This window comes from Crocodylus porosus, unplaced genomic scaffold, assembly GCF_001723895.1.
Source record: "Crocodylus porosus isolate Cpor-Errol unplaced genomic scaffold, CroPor_comp1, whole genome shotgun sequence".
Lineage (NCBI taxonomy): Eukaryota > Metazoa > Chordata > Crocodylia > Crocodylidae > Crocodylus > Crocodylus porosus.
This window is the reverse complement of record NW_017728925.1, coordinates 12,269,144-12,290,249: the sequence shown is the minus strand read 5'-3', so window position 1 is coordinate 12,290,249 and position 21,106 is coordinate 12,269,144.

Sequence of the window (21,106 nt, the reverse complement as noted above, 5' to 3'; positions counted from 1 at the left end):
ACAATTAACCCAGATGGCTGAAATTGCAGTGATTGAAAAATCGCAACAAGCTGATCATGCCGTGTCTTCAAACTACGAATTAGTAGCAAGAAATGTCACCGTGTTCTCGGTAGAAAAATAACACTGATGCTAGAGGAATGTGTGTGTGATTGGCTCCAGCGTGCCCTTGTGTCTCTCGCCATCTGCACTACCTGCATGTATCTACCGGTTTTGTTAGTGTATTTCTAGCACTTTTGTAGCTTCACTGCCTTCAGTCGTCCCTTTTTAAAATGTGCTGAGGGAAGTAAAATTATTCAGGGGAAGAGTTGAAGCCCCATCAGCTGGGTTCAAGGTTGCCAATGATGCCATAGTATCTCTCATCACGATGCAACCCTCAACTTAGACCCGTCCATGAAAGAATGGAAGTAAGAAGCCGTGGAAGCATTTTGTGCAGAAAACTCAACCATACAGGTGCATTTATCTGGGTAAGATCTGGAAGGCACTGTGTCCCAAAGGCATTGCTTAGAGCAAGAACTTTTATGGACGGTCGACAAGAGGTGATATTGTTTGTTTAATGGGGAGCCAGATCCTGTTAGGTGTCTAAGTGCTATCCTATTCCATCGTGCTTGAGTGAGAAACCATTAGCACATCTCTTGGTGATGCTTTGTTGTCTTGGTTTTAAGATTCAGTCAGCCAAAGCAGCAAGGAGGAGGAGGACCTGCACTCCTCTTGTGCTAATGATCTTTCAGCAGTTTGAGTAAGGTCAGCTAGGATCACACTTGAGCTACACGGGTGGAATAGCCTGGGTGACTCTCAAATTTTAAAAAAAAGGTCATTTTTGGGGGTCCATCATGTGATTCTGCTCTATGAAGAGCAAAAGACTTCCAGAGCTCCCTAGTCTGAGTTAGGATTTTCCCCAGCTATCCAGCAGCTCTGGTTAAAGAGAGCAAGCTTTGTCCCACTCATGGCAGTAACTGAGCTCCAACATCAATTGATTGAAAAAAAAAAAATTGTTCTGTACATGTATTCTCCTCTAAATTTAGAATTCCAGGGCTATTTTTATGGCATAAAATGTGTAATATGAAATTGTCTCTGATAGGAGTGGGTTGGCCCTGACATTTCATTACGGATTTCTGCAACTGCAGAAGGTTGCAGCAATGCATGTTGGCAGTGCAATCAGCTCGGTGTTCTCAAGCATTTTTCCGCTTAAGCCCTCCCTCCCCTCACCCCCATTAAATTAAATAAAACAGCAGCCTTCAGAGATCTGAGCTAACCTTAACTTACGTTACGTTGCAGATGTGGTCTCGTGTCTTCATTGTTTTGTATCATACCTTGGTAACTCCATTGGTATTGGGGAAATGAAATCACTCTACCATGTAACCAGTGTGAATGTGTGGAGGTTTAAGTCCCTGGGATATTCTGGTTTGCTATGCAAGTAGCTTGCCATGAATTTTTTTTTGAGCAGATGTCTCCTGCTCACTCGGTAGGAAAACCGCATTGTGCTGGTGTTAAATAGGCTGGTAAAATGGGACCAGTTCTGCTCCGTTCTGATTGATAAGCCTAGCGCACGTCAGTGCGATTTACATTGATGCTGTACCCTAATGTGGTAGGTTTAAATTGAATGCTAAGATCTAGTCCAATGACAGTGACCTATCTATTCCAGGTCGTTAGTGCCATACAGATTTACTGTCATTTGTTATTGTTGGCTTATTTTCTTAGTACTTCTGCACATCATGGTTTTGTCATTTTGCCTTGTTGTTATAAAGCTCAATAATTAATTAGATATCTATGTATGTATTTAATCTGAGAACCTTTCCATTTTCTTTCCACCACTTTTTAAAAAGCAGTCAAATGTAGTCCCCAAACTGGAAAAGTGCTGAGTTGGCGCATTTTTAATATGAGCCACCTCGCAGCAAAAGGTAAAGAAATCAATACCCTTTGCCCAAGTTATCAGCAGCACAGAAAATATTTATCATTACTGAGCAGTGATCTAAACAAAAATAACACCTTCAGCCACTGGGATTAAAAGTGCATTTACTTTTCTTTTCCAAAATACCGTGGCATAAGAACTCTGTGCAAGTGGTAGGGGAAGCACGATTTGATAGAAACAATCTGAGAAAAATAAAAATTTTAAAAAAGCATTCAGAAGGCAAAGCAATTTGAAGAGAAATGAAAGGACTATAACTCACCTATTTTTTGGCTTCACTTTTTAAGCCGGTGTTGCTGACCAAACATTTCTGTTAAAAGAGCAGTAACAATTATGTTTCTTTTTACCACCGTTTTAATTCTCCAGTGTGTTACAGATTTAGAAAGAGCACTTCATTTCCACGTTTCCTTGCAGATATTAGAAAGAACTCGTGGTTTCCAAGTGCCAAACGCATTTACTCTTTCCACCATTATTTGCAACAGTGGAGCTCCGCTGTCTGTCCTCCTCATTTGTGTTCTGGCATTATCAAGGATAAGGAGGGACGTTTAGGCTTTGGTAGCATTACAGGCTCCAGGTCAAGCAGTTGGGTAAGTCCAGAAGAACAATAATACCTGTACATACCTCCGCATTGGCTTTAATGGGAACGCATGCTTGAGCATTTCACAAAATAGACAGGATTTACTGAATTGGGGGTGTCATGCCATGAGCAGATGAGCAGAGGGTTTAGATACATTCCACAGCACCAGATTTTTCTTTGCCTTGGGCATAATGGATTTTTTTTTACAAATATTAGGTATATTAGTTGTGTACTTCATTTTTCTTTTTCAGTGACAACTTTAGAGATTTCACAAAATCCTCTCAATCCTGCGTTAATTGAAATCTGTGTGTTTTGGATGCCGTATCACTGTATTTGACATAAAAATGTAGTTAGCTTTGGAGTGGGATCCAGCAGCTGTTAAACAGTGTTTAAAGGCGGGGGAAAAAAAGGGCAAAGCTGCCAATGAAGTGCGCACATAGTAGAAAGAGTAGCAGGAATCTGGGTAGATGCAATGTCCCTGTCAAGCCTACAACCTTTACGCAATTTCTCTTGGCCCTTGGACTCCATATTCAAGAGGCTGAGTTCCATGGTCTGAGTTGATGGCTTCAGTGCCACTTGCTCCTTCAGTGGCTGCTCTGGCAGGCCTTAAAAAGAATCTGTCCAGAAGATTTATCCTCCTTGAAGATATTCCACCAGCTGATATTTGCAATGAAGGGCTATGTTTCTGAAACACGATGGCACTTACTAGTCAACTGGCACATAAGGTTCCTAGAGGGTCTTGGGTTGGATTGGAAAAGCAAAGCCGATACGCACATGAGAGTCGGCACTACAAGCTGCATGAGCATCCATCGTTCCAGCTACTCTTGGCGCTGGGCACCTGCAATCTTAACGCCGCCTGCTCACACCTCGGTTCTTTGTTTCAAGTGTCATAACCATCGCCGCACCTTGGGTTCATGGGTTCATGTTGGGGCAGGAGAGTAGGGAAGTCCTTGCGATTTAGTTGTTGCTCGTTGTTATCTCGGTCTTCGATCGCTTTTGTTAATTTGTTTCAACCAAGGCCCTTCACTTTATACCTCTGTCCCAGGAAAGGAATGAACCCCATATAATCCTAGTGTATAACAACCCAGAAAAGTGAGGTCGGGGGAATCCAAATCAGACCTACTTCTCATAGAAATGATATGGAAGTTTCCCATGTTCTCCCTGGTGCCCAGAATGCACTTGGGCAAGGGCTTAGCACACAGGCTCTTCAGAAAAATGCCACAGGAACATTTTTGCACACGAATCAGCAAATCCCGTGTTTGAGTCATTCAAAAACATGCCCATGGGACAAAGCTGCCGAACAGCCTGAAGGGAACATTAGGCCAGCAATGACCTTGAGGCAAGAGCATCACCCAAAGCATTGCCAGCAGCACTTCTGCAGACTGTTGGCTCCTCTGGTTTCCTTGATCCTGATGCTTCTTAATTTATAAGCTCTACGGAGATGACAGCCCTGTAAGAATCTCTGCCACCAGAATATAACTCTCTGCAATTAATTTTTTTCCCCACAATATCTCTGCCTGGCTGTGTAAACAAAATACTCCACTGTGTTTTTATGCTGCTTTTCACTCTGGAACAAGTTTATGGAAGTATCTCGAGGGGCAGTGTAAGAGAGATATAAATCATTGCTTTTTTTTTTTTCTTTTTGTAATTTGGTTCATCAATCTGCCCTACAGATTTTAGATATAATGATCTGTCCATCTTGTGTGCAAGATAAATAATAGCCAGTTCAGGAACGTTACGATGACATTATTTCAGAAGAGCGATCACCGTTTGAATGAAGAAATGTCATGCCACGGATGTGCCTGGTTTCTGCGGGAGGAGTTGTGTGACTGACCCAGGCTGTGTAAACTCCATCTGCAAGCTGATGTGTGGGCCAGGATTAAAAATGGCCTGGAGTGAAGTCTGGTCATTTGGGCTCCTAGTCAGAGAAAGATAATATGACCTCAAGGCTTGGAAAAGCTTTAAAGGGGCCGTTTTTTGTTCCTGACTGATGAAGAGAGACAGATTATCAAGTAGCGTATCACCCAAGGGTCACGAATGAACAGATTTCACACACGGCCTGGGATGATACCTATGCAGACATACAGCTCAGCTGTGAAGAGCCAAGAGATTTTCTTTTCGGTCCCTGAAAGACAAAGGGTTAGAGCCCCAGAGATACTTTAAAGTCACCATTGTTCTTTCATGTACTTTCAAGAAGTTCAGCTCCCGCGGAAAAGAACCCCTGAAGCTCATCGCAGCTTCATCTTTGCTGCTTCAGTCTTGGAGCCTTACTTTTGAGGACCTTTGCACAAAAGGCATCTCGGTGACATGCAGCTGTCCTCTATTTGTCCTCCTTTGAACTATGTGGCTGCAGCATTTTCTCCCAACCTCAGTGCTAAAAATAAATAGATTCTCAAGCTGTTTCCTTCACCAGCTCATTCGCACTTGGCCCTCCTCTCAAGCAATTTCCCTTACACAACAGCCACGTCTACTGGCCCAGTGGAAACTCCTTATTGATCGTGACACTTGACAGTGGGAGGGGAGACATGGCCCCTTTCATCTTCTCCTTTCAGAGAGCAATTCCTTTGTCAGTTCCCTGTTTGACGAGGTGAGGGGTTTTTAATCCACAAGGATTGGAAATCTTTGCATGATCAAAGAATTCTCCCATACGGCAGGAGTTCAGAGAGGAATGGCAGCTCGAACAAACAGGTACGAAAATAGGAAAGTAAAAGGGATGTTTTGCTCTTGGTTGAGTCCCACATGGAGGAAGATTTTCTCAGGTGTTTCTAAGGATATAATCCTAAAATGAGATCAGTAGAGCCCAATATGACATTCCTTTAGCCATTGAGTTGCTAAGGCAGCCTACCCGAATAACACAGCTGCTGGATTTATTTATTTTTTAAACCCCACCAACCCTTTCCACCTTTGCTTCTTCATTAACTTGGGCCATTTTCATCTGTTAACGCCTGAGCTGTGTGTTTGAGGCCATTTAGCTGGTGAGATGGGCTGTCGGAAGCAGCCAGGCACACCGTGCAGATGGTTGGGTGAGGTGAGAGATAATACTCATAAACAGATCTGATGCCTCCCAGAAACCTGGCCCAAACTCTTTATCTCTTTGTAGCCAACCTTTTGCTCGGTACTCCCCTTTCAGAGGTGGGCAATACCCAAAGTTTATTGCAAGAGTAGCAGTTTTCAGGATGGGGTGGGGGGCTGAAAAACCTTCTCCTCCCTTTGGTGAAAAGGCATCTTTGCTTCTTAGTCACTCACTCCCCTTTGCCCTAGGCCTTCACCTCTTTTTAAATGGCTTTAACTTTGGCTAAGAATTAGTATGCAGTCAGGGTAAGCATGTGTCAGCAGGAGCAAGAAGAATGCCTTTGCCTGACCTTTATTCATCACAACAGGAGCCCATCACACCCTCCCTCTTGTTGTGGAAGGCAATTTTCTTTCCCCTTTTCTTAGACTGTGCTGGCTCTTAGTGTCAGACAGTAACTTCTTAGTATGTTTTGTCCTTTGAGCATACTTAAGCCCAAACCGTTCAGCTCTCTACAGTGTGAATTTGTGCTCAACAGGCCTGATCCAGAAGAAGCCTTTAGAGACTTGCTCAGCACTAGTGATGATACATTTTTAGCCTAGTTCTTTTCCCATCATGTCCTGGTAAGTAAGACTTTGTGGTCACAGATGACAGGGCAATTGAGGTTGGAGATTAGGAAGAACTTTCTCATTATGAGGGTGCTTAAGCATTGAAGCAGGCGCTCCAGTGACACTGTAGAGTTTCCATCCTTGAACATTTTAAGAACAGGTAGACAAACACTTGATTGGGGTGGTCTAGTTGGGGATGATCCTGCCTTGAGCACAAAGGTTTGGACTAGGAGACCTCTTCCAGCCCCAGTTCTCTATCATTTGTATGAGTCTAAGAGCTTGCTGGTGGTTTTCTTTGATCCTGGAACGTCTGTTTCTCCTGAGGCTGCGGACACCCCAGTAGGGAGGATAAAGCCCCTCTGTTGACTGCAGCTTCTATACAGCAAATTAATTCCTGCAGCTCCAGAAGTGACTGTAGAGTTAGTCCCTTGGGCATGTGGAGAATCCATCCTCCTCGTGTATTTTGCTAGGATCAGGATTGCGTGCTCTGCACCTCTGTAATATTGTGGCAATCTCAGGTAAGTTGAACTGAAATCTCATGAGCAGCACTTTGAAGTCAGATTCTGCCCAAGGGCTGGACCTAGTGACTTGAGTCCATTTTCATGGGTCATATGGCCCTGGCTGAAAACGTCCCTGTCTGTTTGAACTGCTGTGTTTCTGTTCTGCAGTCAGTGTGAGAGTAGCAGCCACGAGACAAACTTTTCTGGCTTTGTCCTCATTCTATCCAGAGAAAGTCATTGATAGATTAATTTGAACAAAGATTAATCAATAACGTATGCTGGTGTTTTCACTCACCCAGTGCCGAGACAGACTCTGATATGATTTGACAGGGTTGGGCCCACCTCGTTTTAATTAAACCTGATGCTGAAAATTAAAAGAAAAACTATTGGCTACTGGAAATGGAATCAATCTATGATCAGTAATGAGGGATTGATTAAAAGGGCAATGCTCAGAAATGAAAGTACGGATTCAGCAGATGTTTTCTGATGGCCACATTCACAGGGCCTATTGAATGCAAATATACTTATTGGCATTTTGTCATGGTGTGGCCTTTAGCAAGCAAGCTGTTTGTGTGCTGTGATAAATGGTTTTGCACCAGGAGAAGCTGCTGCTGGAATGGAGGGCTGTACAGTATTCTGTCTGGGAGACAGGGAGCATGTATTGACTGACACCCCTTGTGAGCATGGGTGTACAAACAGATTAAGCCAGGTACCAATGTCGGTGCTCTGTTCACAACCCCCGTCCCCCTTTTTAGCCTTGTGAATAGTGCATGGGATGAGCTCCTTGTGCAGAGTAGGCTGGCATCTCTCTGGATAATCCCCGCTGCCCGTGTCAATGAAAGTGAATTCCCTACCTCAGCCCTTCTTTTTGCATCCTTTGCTGGGCAGCATTTTTCTTGTAGCTTGGCACTCTGTTGCATGTCTTACAGCGGGGGCAGTTATTTCGGGTGGAGGGCTGCTTACCCAGTTTTGGCGTTCTGTCGAGGGCTGCATGGGTAGCCCCGCCCCTTGGTCACCATCTTGGTACCAGCGTCCCAATGTCTTGGGACCGTTGTCTCAGGGCAGCACTGCTGGGGCCCAAAGCGGAGCGCAGGCTGGCAGGGGTCTGTGGAGCCAGTGTGGACTGCACCAGCAGGGAGAGGGGGAGCTGGCCCGACTCCATAGAGCCCCTGCCAGCTGGGACCCTGTACCCCTGCCGCCCTGTTCTGGACCCTGCTGGCGCTGGCCCCAGGACACCGGTGTGGGCCCCGTGCACCCGCTCACTCCCAGTGCCCCCCAGCCCTGCAGTGCAGGTGGGGGGCAGTGTGCAGCCTCAACCCCTGCTCCCTGGAAAGCGGCCCCTCCCGTGCCTTGCGGCCCGTGCCCCCCGCTGCAGCCACTCGCAGCCCCTGAGCGGGCACAGGTAGCCCCACGCGGGCTGCGAGCGGCTGCAGCGGGGAGCGCCGGCCACTGGGCTGGTGAGGGGCCGCTTTTCCCATGCTCAGCACCAGCTTGTAACCTGTCCTTGCTTCCAGCCTAGGCCCCATGCCAGCTCGTGGCTCACCCATCGGGGCTGCGCGTGGCAGCAGCAGCTGCGGCCCCCCGGCTTGCCGCGCCAGGTCGTGTTTGCCACCACTGCCTCTGAGCTGCCCTGTACGTGAGCTCCGGGTGGGCAGCGGCGGCAAACACTGCTCGGTGCAGCAAGTAGCCAGTGCACCGCACTCCAGCCACTCGCAGACTGCACGGGGCTGCCTGTGCCCGCTCGGGACAGCCTCGCACGAGCTGCAAGTGGCCGCCGCAGGGAGCGCAGGTCACGGGGCAGGGGAGGGACTGCTTTTCCCTGGGCTCCTTCCCTGCCCTTCCCCCCTCCCCCCACTTACCTGAGCTTCCCGCGCCGGGGCAGCCACGTGGTCCCAGGCCAGAAGCCCCGCTGGGACTTCCGGCAAGGCTGGGCGGGCCCTGCTGTTGCGGGAGCCCGCTGGGCTTCCCTGGGTGCTACTGCCCTTGGTTCCTGTCATTTTTGACAGGAACCAAGGACAGATCAGTATTAATTTTCTAAATTTTTTAGGGGCCCTGTGGGCCAGACAGAACGGCCATGCGGGCTGGATCTGGCCCGTGGGCCATATTATCCCACCCCTGTCTTACAGTGAAAGGAAATGTGGAGGCTTCATTTATGGCAACAGGATCTGGCACCCAGGAATCTCCAAGTACTTGATGAACATTAATGACCATAGACTTTGCAATGCTCCTGAGAAACAGAGGTATTGTTCACCCAGGGTGGAACGCAGCAGCACTCATTAGGGAAGGGAAAAGGATACAACACCATCTGTGGGGCGAGGACATTGGGAAGAATAACCTGACTTAGGAAAAATGCCTTGAAATATTTAATGAGTGCAGGTGACCCAGGCCTCACATTGGAGTGCACTTAAAAGGCAATGTTTCCACCAGCATTATGCAGGTGGTTGGGTTTTTTCAGCTTACTCAAGTGTCACAAATTGATTTCCCAGCAGTGCATTGAGTAGCTGGAAGTCTCCCACCTACGTACTGACCCGGGCTGGCCCGGCTCTGTTTGTGAGGTCTGACAGAAGACAAGCACCAGCTGGCTCCTCCGTGGAGTACAAAAAACTCAACGCAGCAGCGTACATTGTGTAAAGCTCTACCCAAATCTGTAACTGCTCATAATGCCAGGCAACCTGAGCCCACCGGCCTTTTCTTGCCCAAATGATCTTGTGAAATGGGCAAATCCAAGCTGAGGACATGTTGCCATAGGACACGTGCCTCCATTTTAGATGCAAGCAGAAGTCACGAAGGCTGAGTGACAACTCTTCAGGCAGAAAGCTTCAGCTCACCTGGCGGCTGGCTGGCTCCTGAGCCCGGGTGCAGGATGCAAGAATGGTTCACGTGAGACTGTGCCATCCTCAAAGTGATAGGTGAGCAGGGAGGTGGCTCTGAATCGCTATCACCTTGTCTTTTCCTTTTGGAAATAGAAGGAAAGCCTTGGCCATCCACTTTCTTTCCATCTGGATAACCAGATGACATCATGGTGGACATCTTCCCTGAATAAGCGGGGTCATCCGCACTGCACTAAAGTATGGAAAAGCCAGAATGCCTCCAACTACAAGCAGCATGCTGATGCCATGTTGGGGCCATCAGAAATGATGGCAAGGAAACTTGGTGTGGTGTTGCCTGAGTATGGAAGAATCTTCAGTGCCTTTCATGTGAAATAAAAGCTAAAATCTGTGCCAGAAAAAAATGTAAGGATGAAAGGTCTGATCTTACAAATGTTTTGGGGAAGTTTCAGAGCTGATGAAAATAGTCATGGGTCCATTTAAGCCAGCGGAGTTTGAAAATGCAGTAGCTGAGGATCCACCTCCCGTGGCTTAGGGTCAGTGTGTAGTAGAAGCTCTGCAACTGCCAGAAGCTTTTGCTGAGACATGACCGCCGCTGGGATTGTAGAAGAGAGATTCCCTTTTGAAGGAATGAAGAATGGTCTCAGAACAAATAGACTTGACAAGTAAAGGAATTGAAAATGAGCTGGGCCATGACTCGCAGAAGAGAGCCCTGTTTTCTTACCAAATAAAAATTCTGGATCCTTAGCACTGTAATGGTTGAACTAAAAATCATCCTGCCTTCACGTGACGATGATGACAACATTTCAGTAGCAGCCAATGTTGTAAGTTCTGGGCAAGTCGAGCTGCCCCTGTAGCAGGTGAGTTTAGCTGCATCCATTTTACAGATGGGAACGTTAAGACGCAAGGAGTTTAAATGACTCGTTCAGATCCACGGAGTGGTAATCAAAATTCAGAAGTACCTGTCTAGTCCTTGGCTCGTTCTTCTAATGATGCTGCTTCTTGAAAAAAGCATTACAATCTAATTTGGTTTCTCTCATGCACTTTTGGGGATGTCTCCAGTGTTTGTATTTCCTTCTTGCAGTCCCTGGGTGTGTGGATTTAGTAGCATTTCAGGGGACATGTTCAGAAGCATCCAACTGACTTTTCTTACCACCCAGGCTCTTTATGAAGACTGCCGTGTGGTTGTGGCAGTCCTCCCTCCCATGGAAAGGCAGGTGGGGTTTGTTTTGTTTTTAATTCCAAGCCTTTCCCAGAGGTGGACCTCATACAGGGACATGGCTTTGGTGCGTGTGGCAGCCACAGATCTTTCCAAAACAGGCTGTGGTAGGGTATTTATGGGTCCAGGAACATCCGCCGCGTTGTGCGTTGGCGGAGCTTGTCTTTGCGTTGAGCCGCAAGCGTGGAGGGACGCGTTTAAAATTCTGTCGGTAGCGGCGCAGACATGCCTGGTGGGGCGACGGCTTACTGAAGTAAAGCTCACAATACCCATGTGAGTGAAGGTTACAAGCAATCCAGGTTTATCAGCAATTAAATAAGACAGGCTGAGGAACTGCTTATGGAAAGATGGCATTTAATTAGTGTCTTGTTCTCATCAAGAAACAAGAGGCTTCTGAACAGGTTGTTATGACACCGGGCGTTGTGTCTCAAGGAAGCAGAGGCAAACGGATAAGAGTGCACTGAGCAGTAGATGTTGACACCAGTGCCTGGCGTTTCCGAGTCTGAGGTGGTTTTGGGGGTCAAAGAAAGCACGAGCGCCCCTTGTTCTGGATGACCATGTGGATTGCATCCTGGGGAGGCCTCGCTCCACGTGCCAGCAGGCTGCTTGTGACGTGTTTGAGCTCTCTTGTGTGCTGTACCTGGGATCTTGCAGGCACCGTCAGATTGCTCTCCTGTTTGTGCAAGGCCAGAATAACCCTGCTGAGGCCAGTGGGTTTAATCTAGCCCTTCGCTAGTGTAGCTGAGATTTGGGATGGTGGCGCGGGCATTTGTTGCAGTTGCCGTCAGAGAGTACTGGCCTGAGTTGAGATGCTGCCGTCCTTGAAGTCGTTGCACAAACACCTCTGCCCATATGCATGGTTGTCTCTTCCCTGAAAGGCGCAGCTTAAACTTGGCCAGACTCTTTCTTGCAAACCGGTCAGGGCAGCTGTATCTTTGAAACCAAAGGCAAGAACAGCAGCCAGCCTAGTGATCTCCTAGCTCTTCCAAGTCTGAATGAGCCCCAACGATAAACGCGGCTGAGCTGAACCGGCGACAGTTGTGGGGCCGGGTTCTCCTTCGCGGCCCCAGTGACTTCCAACTTGGTTGTCACTTTCAAAATGAAGTCCCTGTTTGGGAGGCAGCTGCTGGGGACAACGGAGGTGAGGTACTTGAACGTTTTAAAAGATAGCAGTCAAAACACAGGGCTGCGATTTGTCAAAAGCACATTCACAGAAGAAAGTAGCCCCTCTAGTTAGGACTGCTTGTGTTTTTGCAGTTGAAAACAAAAGTGGGTTTGGATTTTGGGGAGGGGAGCGAGGGGGGGCAAAAATCCTCACAACGAACAAGGTGACTTTCTCATCTTAAAATAAGCTTTGACATCAATTATTAATATGCAGAATCTTGGAATTAGCTCAAAAATAGGTGTGTGCGTCTCTCCCTCTCTCTGCGTTGAGGGCTTTGTAAGTCTGCTTCCGGCAAAGGCACAATGTCTGGGGGGAGGGCGAAGGGAGGAGGAGGTGGCGCACGCATGTAAGCGGGCGCTCCGTCAGCGGCATGTTGGGGCGTTTGAAAGCCATTTCCTCCAGTGTCTGGCTTGTTCGGGCTTTGATTTTGAACTGACAGCGTGCTGAAGGATTGATCTGAGCAAGGATAAATAATTCATGAGCATTTTTTTGAGCAGCTGTGAATTTTGAAAAGCAAGTTTCCGCACGGCAGACGTTGTTGGGACTAAAAAGAACAGTTTGAGGAGAAAGCTGTATATTTTTTTTGTTGCTGTTGCTGTTGTCTGTTGCGTTTGTAATCTCTAATCTCCCCCTTTTTTATCTGAGGGCCTGTCTTGTTCATCTGGCTCTCGGCAGGTGGCTTCAGCAGTGCCAGGATACTGCCAAGGACTGAAAAGCTTCCACCAGCAGAGCTCTGCCAGAGCACAATATGACTCCTTATACTTTGGTGCAGTAATTCCCCCCCCTTCAAGGGGGAGCATTTCATGATGACAGGCCACCTGCCCAAGCATTGTTCAGAGACACTAATGCATGTTGAACATGGACTAATCTTAGGCTGCTGGTGACTGCAAACAAGGCTGAAAAGTGACTCGCTGGAATAACATGTTAATTTGCGGAGTTAACGACCAGTTGAAATTTTTAAAAATATGCTTTGGTTTCTGCTTGGTCCCTGAAAAGCCCTGTTAACTCTTGGTCAGAGGAGTGCACTGAGAGGCAGGCATTTTGTCCTCAATTCTGCTGCCGATTTGGGATGTGAGCATAAGTCCGTCCATCAACTCCTTTCTGTAAAATGATACCTGCCACAGAAATTGGTTGTGAGGCTTTATTAGCATGTGATGTATGGCTGGAGATTCTCAGATGGACCTTTATTCTTTTCTGGCAGGCAAAGGGGCCTTAAAATAGATGTATATGCAACTTGTTCCAATGATAAGGCCCTTTTACACTACCAGAATGGCATAAAAGGACCTTAGTACAGGCAGTCCTTGGACTTATGACACAACTGGTTCCTTAAAACGGCATCTTAGGTCAAAACGTTGTAACTCGGACTCAATTTGCTCATAAGAAACACTGTTATAAATCGGGGATTAGTTCCTGAACCAAGGCCCAATACCCTATTTTCAGCAAAAATACCCCAGAATTTTGTATTCGATCAATTATAGATGACTAATATAGCTACATTAATGTATTTATGTTGTAAATAGTAATCATATTGATTTGGAAGCATTTGTTCGAGGTGACTTTGCTGGACTTTTTGAAGGGCTCTTGACTGGAGTCTTCTCAGGACTCTTGGCTGCAGGTTTTTCTGGACCCTTGTCTGCTTTCTTAAAGAAAGTGCCCTAGGAAGTTTGGACTGATGTTCTCCTGGGAGATGCAACAAACTTGTGTGCTGGCATGGCATCACATCGAATCAAACATTGTAAAGTCAAGACTGACGTCATAAAGTTTCATAGTTTCATAGTAGCTAGGGTCAGGAGGGACCTGAACAGATCATCTAGCCTGACCCCCTGCCACAGGCAGGAATGAATGCTGGGTTCACAAGACCCCAGACAGGTGATCAGCCAACCTCCTCTTGAATTTGCCCAGGGTAGGGGCGAGGACCACTTCCTGGGAAGCTGGTTCCAGATTTTGGTCACCCTAACTGTAAAATATTGCCTCCTGATCTCTAACCTAAACCTGTTCTCCATCAGCTTATTACCATTGTTCCTCATCACCCCAGGAGGTGCTGGGGAGGAAAGGGCTCTACCTATTTGCTGTTGATCTCCCCTGATGAGTTTGTAGGCAGCCACCAGGGCCCCCCCTCAGCCTCCTCTTGCTGAGGCTGAGCAGGTTCAGGTCCCTCCGTCTCTCCTCGTAGGGCCTGTCCTGCTGCCCTCTCACCAAGCGGGTGGCCCTCCTCTGAACTCTCTCCAGGCTGGCCACATCCCTCTTAAAGCACGGCACCCAGTACTGGATGCAGTACTCCAACTGCGGCTGAGCAAAGTCACATAGAGGAGGAACATCACCTCTCTGGACCGGCTTGAGATGCACCTTTGGATGCATGACAAGGCATGGCTGGCCTTGCTGGCTGCGGTCTGGCATTGGCAGCTCATGTTCATCTTGGAGTCAATAATGACTCCAAGATCCCGTTCGGCTTCTGTACTTTCAAGAGGGGCGCTCCCCAGCCTGTGTCTGTGCTGTGGATTCCTTCTCCCCAGGTGCAGCACCCTGCATTTGTCTACGTTGAACCCCATCCTCTTTCTGTCTGCCCACTTTTGTAGTCTGTCTAAATCTATTTGCAGCCTCTCTCTCCCTTCAAGTGTGCCCACCTCGCCCCACATCTTAGTGTCAACAGCAAACTTGGACAGCGTGCTTTCCACCCCCTCATCCAAGTCGCTGATGAAGATGTTAAACAGTGCATCAGGGTGTCAATTTATGTTAAACAGTTGAAACAGGGTGTCAACTTATAAATGCTGTAAGTGCAAAACGTTGTAACTTGAAATGTTGTAAGTCGAGGATTGCCTGTATAAATAAGAATTAGGTCTGCAGTGAGAATCTATTGATGATTTAAATGGCTTATATTTTTCCATGTTGTCTTCTAGCATTTCCTAGCTCATATCCATGACGGGATCTTTACCAAGCCCTGAGAAACTCTTTAAATTAGATTTGCAAAGTTGCAAATGTAGTGACAAACAGAGCGTCCAAGCCTAACCTGATTAATAAACAACCCCTGCTAAGTGAGATCCTGTAAAAGCAGACCGAACACCCACATATAAATTCCAGGAGATTCCAATAAGCCTGCAGCCTCAGAGGAAGGGGAAATGTGTAGTTTGAAATATTTCAGAGATAAATTAATTATAAATGTTCAGAGCTAAATAAGCCGGAAGTTGTGGGTTCTGTATTCTGAGGTGGTTTAGGCCTGGGCTAAACTCTGCAGCTACTAGGAAGCAGGCAATGTGGTGAGGATGCCTCCAGCTGCTTTTAACTCTGGTGGGGACCCACTAATGCTAATAAAAATCAAGAGCAGAAGAATCTTTGCTGAGAAGAAATAGATTTAAGGAAGCAAAAATAAACCCTAGTGTCTCCTTCAGTGATGTTTACATGAATCTGCCTGAGCAGAAAAGCCTTGAATTGTCATAACTCTGCCCTAAAGTTTAAGCCAGTGGTTTTCAACCATTTTTAGACTTGAGGCTCTCTTTAGAAAAGGGTGGATCTTAGCTCTCACTCATTTTCTTGACTATGGAAAAATAATAGAGCAATTCTCCTGTTGCAGAGACCTTAGAAAGACGGCAGCAGGTTGGAATATTTTTGATGTTTTGGGCGTTTATAGACATGCTCTGGGAGGTGTGGTGGGGGAGGGAGGCCTTTAATTAGCGTGGCTCCAAGAGCTGCCCTAATTAAAGCACTCGGAGCATCATGTGTATGAGCATCCCCATGCCGAAAAATGGTGGCAGGGGGAGCTTTAACTAATGCACTTGTCGAACGAGTTTCAGGTAAAGCACCCCCACTGTCATTTTTCGGTGCAGAGATGCTGAGGCACGTGATGCTGAAGTCTCCTGCAGCAGTAATTACCATGCTCCAGCAGACTTGCTTAGTTGAGTCTGGTCCAGCGCGCTGTAATTACAGGCCATGTGCCCCAAGTCTGTCCCAGTCTGATCTGGGGATAAAACTCCTGCCTTTACTTTACTTTTTGTTTCTCCTGCAGCACCATGGACAGAGCAGCGGCAGCTCCGCGGGTTGAGAGTAACTGCAGTGGTCTGTTGTGACCCTTTCTACAAGTGCATCTGTAGCTGGTTTCTTCAAACTCAGTTCTGGTCCCACTGAAGTTGGTGGAAGTTGTACTCCTAATGTGAGAAGAATTAGGAGCAGGCCTTTGTTTTGACAATGTGCTAGCTATGCTTTGTTGGGCTTTTGAGTAGAAGAGACCAGATGTCTGTCTGATGGCAGATCTGTCATCTGGATGAGACTACAACATTGCTTCTTCAAAAAGCAGGCAGGATCTTGCTGTTCAATTCACAGGTTCCCTGGCATGTTGACTAGGTTGGGATTTATCGTTTCTGTTTTGCCTCCAGCATCTGGGATCTGAAAGAACTGTAAAGAGACCTATGTCAGGTAACAACTGCTCATTAGGTGCAATTGCTCAAAAAAGGACCCATTGCTAGGACCACTCAATGCCATTCTAATCCTTGGTAAAAGAAATACTTTCCATTTTATATATGTATGGGAAGGGAAGGGAGCATGGGGAGGAAAATATTTTGGGTGGGTTTTAATATTTTTTTTATCTGGATCCTTAGATTTGATTTTTCTTTCTATTGTAGTCAATAAATGGGTATTGGGTAAAACAGTGGACTCAGAGGGTGAAATCCTGTCTCCACTAAAGTTGGTGACAAAACTCTATTTAACTTCTATAGAGCCTGGGATTCAACCAAGGCATTATAGGATCCCTCTGTAAGGTTCAGCGATAGACCGTACATGTTGCCTTTATTCCACACAAGATTGAATGCTCTCATTTCCTTCTGTAAATCTTTTTGGGGAGGGGTTTGAGGTTTTTTTTGTTTGTTTGTTTGTTTTGGCTAAATAGTTCATTTGCTGAGAGATGCAGTTTTGGGTGGACTGAAGGTTGTTTCAGGTTGGTTCCAGAAATGGCACATAGTTTTGATTGAAAAAGCCCCCAGAAACAGAAAGTATTTAAATGTGTTATTTTAATAGGGTTTCTTAATTAGATGTTGTAATGTTTCATTTAAAAATGATTGAAGGCTAAATCAAGCTACATTTTTGTTAAAGGGGAAAAAGCACCGGAAGCCAAAATGAGCTGTTTGATTTCAAACAGAATGAAACATTTTGTTCAACCTAACAGGATTTTGTTTGGGGGAAAAAAGGCTGTTTGAGGTCAACTCAACGTGACAAGGGATTGTGATGTTGGTGACTGTTATTTTCAGCTTGTACACTAAACCAGAGTCAATTAGGGCCTCAACTTCAGCGTGAGGACTCATGAAAGCACTTCTATCACTTATATTACATGAAAGACTTGGGAATGCTTAGAATTGTTACTAGTGATACCTCCCAAAGAAGGAAACTTCAGTGGATTAATCAGGAAACCTACCAAGAATGGATTGATTCTCTCATCTTCCCTGGCCTGACTTCCAGTGAAACCCAGCAAGTCAGTCTGTCTCTGTTCCCCCATCTGAAAAATGGGAATAATCCTTTCTCACAGGCAAGTAGTAAGAATTGATGAATGAATGTACATGAAGTGTGTTGAGTGACTCAAGTGAGTGAAGTTCTTGGAGGGAAGGCATCCTTTTTAATGATCATTGTTGTAGTAACTAACAGGATCTCCTGAACAACTGTTTCATTCCTGGCTTGATATATTTCAGAGGGAGGGGGAGGAAGATATAAAAATAACAATAGCTTGCCTGCTGTTTCAGCCGTGGTCAATGCGTGAGCAATTTTCCTCCATTAATATTTAACAAACTAGGTATGTGTGAAACAGTGTGTTTATTAATTAAAAATCAGTGTTCCCTCTCATCCCAGTGCTTGACTACCTTTTGTAAATAAAAGAAATATTGGAATCATGGATTTCTAGGCCCCTGGTTAAGAGAGTTGGAAACCGGTTGATTTGGGACACTTGAGAACTGTCCGACATTACAAGACGCGTCTCTTGAAGGCCCGTAAGGCAGGTTCCTTTTTTCGTGGAGCAGGAGATAAAGCTGCAGGGGTTGAAACTTCCCTTTGTATGTCCGGGCTCCTCGGTCACAACACCCTGCAGTGAAAGAGGCACAGCTGTGGCGGGAGAACGAGATAAACACTTGAAATAAGAAATAAGGAGGCTTCAAACATCTTTGCCTCCTGTAAATGATATTTCTCTTTCTAGCTTCTTTTCTGAAAGCCGAAACGATCTCATAGGGATACTTGGAATGGTTACAGAGACCTAGGATGTCACATTACTTATTCATAAAACAATACCAAACTATTCCTTAAAAGCACCAGGTTTGTTTCAAACAAACCGTCTTTACTCGTTTCAGTTTCTCTGCGGCTTGGGAAGGATCCTGGTTGACACTGATTTTGAGTGGTAAGGTCAAGCTCCAGATGACCTAATTTAAGGTAAGTTGGTTCCTAGAGGTAGGAAAAAAATCTGTGCAGCCCAGGAGGATCATGTCTGAAAAATATAAGGGGGGGCATATTGTCCCTATGGATCATTTTAGTGGTCCAGAACTTGATCAATGCAAAGCTGAAGTTATCCAGAGATCAAACGAAGCCTCAAACCCTAAACAGATGGCCATTGGCTGCTTTTTTTTTTTTTTTTTTTTTTTTTTTTTTTTTTTTTTATCTACAGAGGGTGGAAAGCCACCTGCTTATTCCAGAGATGAGCTTGTCCCAGGTATCCGTGGGATTCAGCCATTGTCTACACGCCTGTATGTGCTCTGACAGCCATGAAATCATTTCAGGGAACTGCATGAATTTGAAACCATGAAAAGCTGTGGTTTCCATAGTACAGTTTCCACTTTGCTTAATTATTCTTCATCTAAAATGGTGTCCCCAAACCCGGTGGGAACCAGAGATCTTGCAAAGGAGGAAATGTGTTTCATTAATAGATGGGAGACCAAATTTTCCTCGCTAGAGTACTGTGCCGCAATTACATTTACAAGATTCGTGGGCACTTAACATATTGCTGCTAATTAATTTGCTGTGGTTAGTGCACCCAGAGAAAAGCTGAGATAAGACTTCCAAGAGGGGATTCTTCTAAACAGATTTTTCTTACACCCGCTTGCCCTATGTTTAAGATAAGCTGGTACTAGTGTGCCTGCGCTTTTTTGAAAGAGGATAATAATGATCTCACATGGCTATGGCTCCTTTCATCCTAATGCACTGCACAGCTGATAGACTGTGAACAGGGGAAACTCCAGCCCATGTGGAAATGAAGCCACCTCTACTATAGAACAGTGTTGGCCCACAAGTGAAGAATGCTTGGTACAGCTAACCCTGCACGGGATTGTTTAGGAAGCCAGAAATTACCTGTGGTGGTTTTAACCAGGACTGTATCTCTTTGAGGATAATGCTGGTGCTTGGAGAGCACAAGGAGTTTGTGTCTCTGCTGAACAGTGGCCCATGTAGCAGCACAGCACTCTTCATGTTTGTGCTACATAAGGTGACTGCTCAGATGTATTCCAAGCACAGGCAGCTCCGGATGCTTTTTCCATGCCGTATTATAGGTACCTCCTAACCCAGCAGAGCCTTTCGTGGTCTCTCTGAGACTTGGCATCACGTTTTGTAGTGATGGTCTCTCCGGTGTGTTCTGTGCCGCAGAGTGCTGCCTCAAGTGTTCAAATCACGTGCTGTGCCAGGGCCTTGTGGAACCAGCTTTCAGCCTCTTTTACTCCATGATGCTTTTTAGGAGCATGGAGGAGGTGTATCCACCCTATTAGGATGCCAGGGAGTTCTGTCTTGGGTCCTGAAGGAGCTCAGATTAGAAATTGCTGAACTCCTCACTGTAGTATGTAACCCGTCACTAAAAGACAGCCTTGGTACCAGGGGACTGGAGGGTTGCCAATGTAACTCCCATTTTTAAAAAGGGCATTAGAAGGGGTGCAGGGACCTACAGGCCAGTGAGCCTAACTTCCATTCCTGGAAAACTGGTAGAAACAGTAATAATATTAAGAATAAAAATAAAACGTTTAGTACATGGATGAACATGACTGGCTGGGGAGGAATCAACCAGGCTTTGTCAAAGGGAAATCATGCCTCACCAGCCTACTAGAGTTCTTTGAGGGTGTCAGTAAGCAAGTAGATTGGAGCAATCCAGTTGACATGGTACATTTGGTCTTCCAAAAAGCCTTTGACAAGGTCCCTTATAAGAAGCTCTTAACTAATTTAGGTAGTCATGGGATTACAGGGAATGTCCACTCGTGGATTAGAAATTGGCTCCAACACAGAAAGAAAAGAGTGAGCATAAATGATCAGTTCTTAGAATGGAAAGAACTAAACAGTAGGGTCCCCCAAGGATCTGTGTTGGGACCAATATATTCATCAACGATCTGGAAAAGGAGGGGAGTAGTGAGATGGCCAAATTTACCCATGACATCAAATTATTCAAAGTGGCAAAGACCAAGATGGGCTGTGAGGAACTACAGGAGGCTCTAGCGTGAGTGAGCAAATGAGCAACTAAGTGGCAGCAGATGAAAGTCCATGTAGGCAAGTGTAAAGTGATGCACCTGGGCAGCAATAACCTGAACTATACTTACACTATGATGGGCTCTACATTAGCTGTTACCACATGGGGAAGAGATCTGAGAGTTATTGTAGACAGTTCACTAAAAACATGAGCTCAGTGCTCAGCAGCTGTGAAAAAGGCAAACTATGTTAGAGGATATTCAGAAGGGCATCACAAGCAAAATGGAAACAATCATTATACCCCTTTATAAATCTATGGTGTGTCCACACCTTGAATACTGTGCTGAGTGATGGTCCCCATACCTCACAAAAGGATATAGAAGAATTAGAGAAGGTCCAGAGAAGGGCAACAAGGATGATTAGCAACATGGAAGGGCTTCCATGCGAGGAGAGACTAAAGAAGCTAAGTCTATTCAGTTTAGAAAGGAGACACTGGGGCGGTGGGGGGGAGGGGACATGATAAGCATTTACAAAATACTAAGCGAGGAAGCAAAAGTAAATAGAGATTTATTATTTACTCTCTTACCAGGTGGGTAGTAAGTTTAAAACTAACAAAGGGAAATTTGTTTTCAGACAGCATGTAATTAGATGTGGAGCTCCCGGCCACCAGATGTGGTGGAAGCTGACAGCGTAGCCAGATTCCAAAAGGGCTTGGACAAATTCTTGGAGGAAAGGGGCATCAGGCACTGTTGAGCTAAGGATACAGCCTCTGAATTAGAACTCCCTAAACCTTAAATACTGGAGGCTGCAGGTGAGACAGGAGAAGTAGGGGGGAAAAAACGATGGTCAGACCCAGTTTACTGTCCCTTTCGGCATCTACTCTGCCACCA